Source organism: Littorina saxatilis, linkage group LG4 (assembly GCF_037325665.1).
Source record: "Littorina saxatilis isolate snail1 linkage group LG4, US_GU_Lsax_2.0, whole genome shotgun sequence".
NCBI lineage: Eukaryota > Metazoa > Mollusca > Gastropoda > Littorinimorpha > Littorinidae > Littorina > Littorina saxatilis.
This window is the reverse complement of record NC_090248.1, coordinates 3,009,208-3,014,207: the sequence shown is the minus strand read 5'-3', so window position 1 is coordinate 3,014,207 and position 5,000 is coordinate 3,009,208. Positions and strand designations below refer to the sequence as shown.

Below are 5,000 nucleotides of genomic sequence, written 5' to 3'. Positions count from 1 at the left end.
AAGGCGAAAATACAACAAATTTTAGTCAAGCTCAGTCGAACTCACAGAATGAAACTGAACGCATTGCATTTTTTCCCGCAAGACCGTACACTCGCAGCATCGTCTGCCCACCGCTCGTGGCTAAGGCAGTGAAATTAACAATCCAGAACAGCGCTTTTCTATATCTCTATTCTTTTTAACTCTCTGAACGTGTTTTTAATCCAAACATATCATATCTATATGTTTTTGGAATCGGGAACGGACAAGGAATAAGATGAACTTTAATGTTAATCAAAATGTATATATTTTTAATGTTCAGACCTTGTTTTTAATCCGAATATAACATAATTATGTATATGTTTTTGGAATCAGAAAATGATGAAGAATACGATAAACGTAATTTTGGATCGTTTTATAAAAAAAATAGTTTTAATTACAATTTTCACTGAAATGCAATGCCAAAGTCCGGCCTTTGTCGAAGATTGCTTGGCCAAAATGTCAATCAATTTAATTGAAAAATGAGGGTGTGATAGTGCCGCCTCATTTTTTACAAAATGCCGGATATGACGTCATCAAAGACATTTATCGAAAAGAAGAAAAAAATGTCTGGGGATATCATACCCAGAAACGCTCATGAAAAATTTCATACAGATCGGTCCAGTAGTTTACTCTGAATCGCTCTACACACACACACACACACACACACACACACACTCACACACACACACACACACACACACACACACACACACACACTTGACTAAATGTAAAAAGAGAAAGAAAGACAGGATTTAACAGAAAAGGAACGAAAGAAAGATAGACAGACAGACCGACATAACGAAAGAGAGAAAAACAGAAAGAAAGAAAAAAAGAAAGAAAGAAAAAAGAAAAGAAAGAAAGAAAGAAAGAAAATACATTGTTGTGGAGGAATGTCATCAAGCCAAATCTTACCATGCAATGGTGTGCCATATTTGCAGCCGTCCAATTGATAAATATCAAATGATATTACTGGTGTGTTCTTGTCTCAAACATCAGTAAACAGAGTTTACAAGTGCAAATAAGTTTCAATGTAGTTAGAAACTGTATCTTGAGAGGTTTATAAATAGTGGATATGCAAATGAGTATCACATCAATTTGTTAATTAAAAGCATTACATTATGGAATTTAGTTCGTGTATGTTTTGATGGCAGGTGTTTTGAAGTATTGGGTTTGCTGTTGTTTTTATTTGATGTTATTGTTGTTGTTTTCTTTCCTTACTTACTGCCCGTTATGCCGGTTGGCATGGAGGGCAGCAACAAAGGACCTCCACTCCTGTCTGTTCTGGGCCAGGCTCCGGACAGTAGCCTACCCAACGTTGTTTTCTTTGGTTTCTAAATAAAATTGGATACAATACTATTGGTTTTGCTAAGCTTTGTTTTATCGCGTCTGGATGCTAATCGCATTGGAATGGATTATGCTTGATGGCGTTACTGCACACAAACAAGTATAAGCTTCAAGTGACAGGTCATTCACATTATTTGAAATACAAAATGTTGAAGTGACTCTAACACAACAAAAGGAAAGCACAACAGCACACACTTTTATCAACATAAACATCAAGTTCATGAAACAAATGCAAAGAGATACATGTAGTTAGAATGTCAACAGTGACACCTCTCTGTTATTAACAGGAGTTCCTACTATCTAAACAGTTCTGAATATAAAATATCAGTGTGCGTGTGTGTGTGTGTGTGTGTGTGTGTGTGTGTGTGTGTGTGTGTGTGTGTGTGTGTGTGTGTGTGTGTGTGTGAGAGAGTGTGTGTGTGTGTATGTGTGTGTGTGTGCGTGTGTGTATGTGTATGTGTGTGTGTGTGTATGTGTGTGTGTGTTGTGTGTGTGTGTGTGGGTGTGTGTGTATGTGTGTGTATGTATGTGTGTGTGTATGTGTGTATGTGTGTGTGTGTGTGTGGGGGGGAGCATTAGTTTGCGTTTGAGTGCACTGCCTGCCTGCCTGAACTGAGATCGATCGCTTTAGCCTTGCAGTAACCAAATCACTGATAGGAACTGATATCAGCCGCAGTGAATTAAATATAGACAGTCTACTATTTGTGCTGGGCAAACAGAGAGCGCGTGTTTTTTTAATAACATCGAACACACTTCCCGGTTTAGAATCTAGTGTCAGAGCTGTTTGAATTACTAGATGCGTAAAGAAAATACATCTTGAGCTTGTGCTAAATTGTCTTGTTAAATTAAATGTATAATGCAGTCTCCTTTCTTTCTCTCCTCGTTTGTTGTACACCACCAATACTTATACATATAATAATAATAATAATAATGCAAACTTTTATAGCGCTATTCTAGAAAAATGTCTACTCTTAGCGCTTTACAATACATACATCGACCAAGCATACTATACACGCACAGGCAAAGAAACCGACCAAACATAACCAACAAACTATACATGCACAGGCAAAAAACGACCAAACATACAATACACGCACAGGCAAAGATAACGACCAAACATAAACAAACATACTATGACCAAACATAACCAACATACTATACGCGCGCAGGCAAAAAGAACAATCAGCACATGTAATAATTACTGACAACTAATAATGCAGGCATACAATGACAATCCAATACACAGCCTAAGCACAAGAACCACAATAGGCTTCTATATAAAGACGTGTCAACGATACTATTTACACACACACAAACAGTGCTGACACAAAGCGCAGAAAATATATATACACGTTATTTTAGGCACTAGGTAGGGGGTGAGGTGGGGCGGGATGGGGTGGGTGGGGAGATGCTGGAGGGGAAATCACTTGCGCTGAAAGAGGTGTGTTTTGAGATTTGTCTTGAATGTAGTGAGAGAATCTGTGTGTCTGAGAGGCAGAGGTAATCTATTCCAGGTCACAGGGGCTTGATAGGCGAAGGACCTCTCGCCACATGTCTTTGTTTTGCACTGTGGGGAGTCGGAAGAGTCGAGTGTCGGCGGCGGAGCGAAGCTGACGAGAGGGGGTGTAGAGATTGAGGAGTTCTGACAAGTATTCTGGGGCAGAACCAGAAACGACGGCAAAAGAAAGAGAGGAGATATACGGTGTCGTATAGGTTTCACTCAGTCTGTCTGTTTATCTGTCGGAATAATTTGCATTACGAAATGTAGAGTATCTTAACACCTCGTGACACCTTTATTTGACAAGCATGGGTGTGCACAATTTTAAGATTACGTGCTTTAATCTCTGCCACGCCTATATCCTGATTGGAATACTTTAAACTGAAAATCCCGAAACTAATCGGTAGACACACATATATACGACGGCTGCTGTCAGCGATCTCAGAAAGCATGTCTTTTTTAAACAAATTATTCGAACAAAATATATGAAAAGTATTACACAACAATGCTTATTAAATACTTTATCAACAAAGAACTCGTTTTCAGATATCTGGAATATTTGGAAAGTTGTGTTTTTGTCCTTATGCTCAATTGCCTCCCAAGAAATGTCCAAAACGCGTTCATGATCTATGTATCGGTACCTCTTACGCGTTATAGAATCTGTACATCCTTCTTCTTCTTCTTCAGAATGTTCTGGTTACGTGTGAGCTCATTTGCCCATTTGGGTTCCCCAAACTATACTCTGAGAGCATAGTCAGCTTCACTCCGCTTTCGTTGAGTAGGCATGCTGGGTATTTTCGTGTTTCCATAACCCACCGAACTCTGACATGGATTACAGGATCGTTTCCGTGCGCACTTGGTCTTGTGCTTGCGTGTACACATGAAGGGGGTTAAGTCACTAGCAGGTCTGCACATACGTTGACCTGGGAGATCGGAAAAATCTCCACCCTCAACCCACCAGGCGGCAGCGACCGGGATTCGAACTCACGACCTCGCGCCCGTCTGTCTGTACATCCGTTAAAATAGCCGGCTCGTCTTGTTCACATGACCCCTCTCTCTCTCCCTACCTCTTGCTCCCACACACACAATCACACGTTTTCTCGCTTTATCATTTTCTCGCTTTATCTTTCAGCTAAACATGCTAACAATGTTTAAATACATTATTGGGTTATTCCTCAGTAGTCAAAACAATCCTGAAGAAATCAGCGACAGGCTTACGAAATATCGATGAAGATCATATGTGACCCTCCACCACGGAATGAGTCGCATGTCACCTTTGCATGGTTTTCATATTTTTACATTTTTCTAAAGAGTTTTTTATGCTCTAGCCAGTGGTGAAAACCGTTTTAGAAAAGAGCGAAAACTGTTTGAGTTATAAGCCCGTGACTTAGGTGACCCTCACACTGTTACCAGACACTCCCCGGACTTGTATTAAGCCAAGCGCAGAGCCGCGCGAGGTGACATGCGACTCATTTCGTGGTGGAGGGTCACATATCACAACTTGTTTATGTTGTGTGTTTTTTGTTTGTTTTTTCTGATACGGAATTATTTTCAACTTGGCGCATGGCCCCTAAAATATATGTTTGAAGATTGACGTTACTTGGGTAGGGAGATCTGTCTGTCATAACATTTCTGAGACCGAGTGTGTGTGTATACGCACGATAAAGAACCCAAGTTCACAGCAACAGTTGCAGGGCTTGGAAACATGTACACCCGCCTGCAGGAAAAAAAAAAAGGCAGCTTAATGTCCACAGAGAGAAACCAACTCACATTTCCATGAGGGTAACCTTTCAGGACTTTATGAAACTTATACTTATACTTATTCTGGAACAAACATTTTTCTTGTAAACAAGAATGCAACTTCACCCTAATAAGTTACAAACCAATAATTTCAGACGCTCGCCTTTGGAATAAAAACCCAGTTATCACCCAATACAAACTCAAACTGACTAGTACTGTTTACACAACGACAAGCTTACTCGTTAGTGCGTTTTACATTGCGCCATACAGTATGCGACAGCATTGGTAAAGAAGTCTGGTGGATGTTGCAATAGTAACTCTAACCTAAATCAAACACAGACGCTTGCCAAAAGGATAGGTTGTTTTTTTTAAATGGTTTGACATGGTGACTTGAATCGTT

At 39.9% G+C, this 5,000-nt stretch overlaps 1 protein-coding gene across 1 annotated transcript in view; it reads left to right on the top strand.

The window, feature by feature from the left end:
- Positions 1-1,374, top strand: part of LOC138963789 (uncharacterized) — a 7,110-nt gene extending 5,736 nt beyond the window's left edge. Inside the window, exon 4 of the mRNA XM_070335645.1 lies at positions 1-1,374. This exon is cut by the window's left edge and continues 1,434 nt beyond it. The gene's annotated coding sequence lies outside the window, so the exon portion shown is untranslated.
- The last annotated feature ends 3,626 nt before the right edge of the window (positions 1,375-5,000 follow it).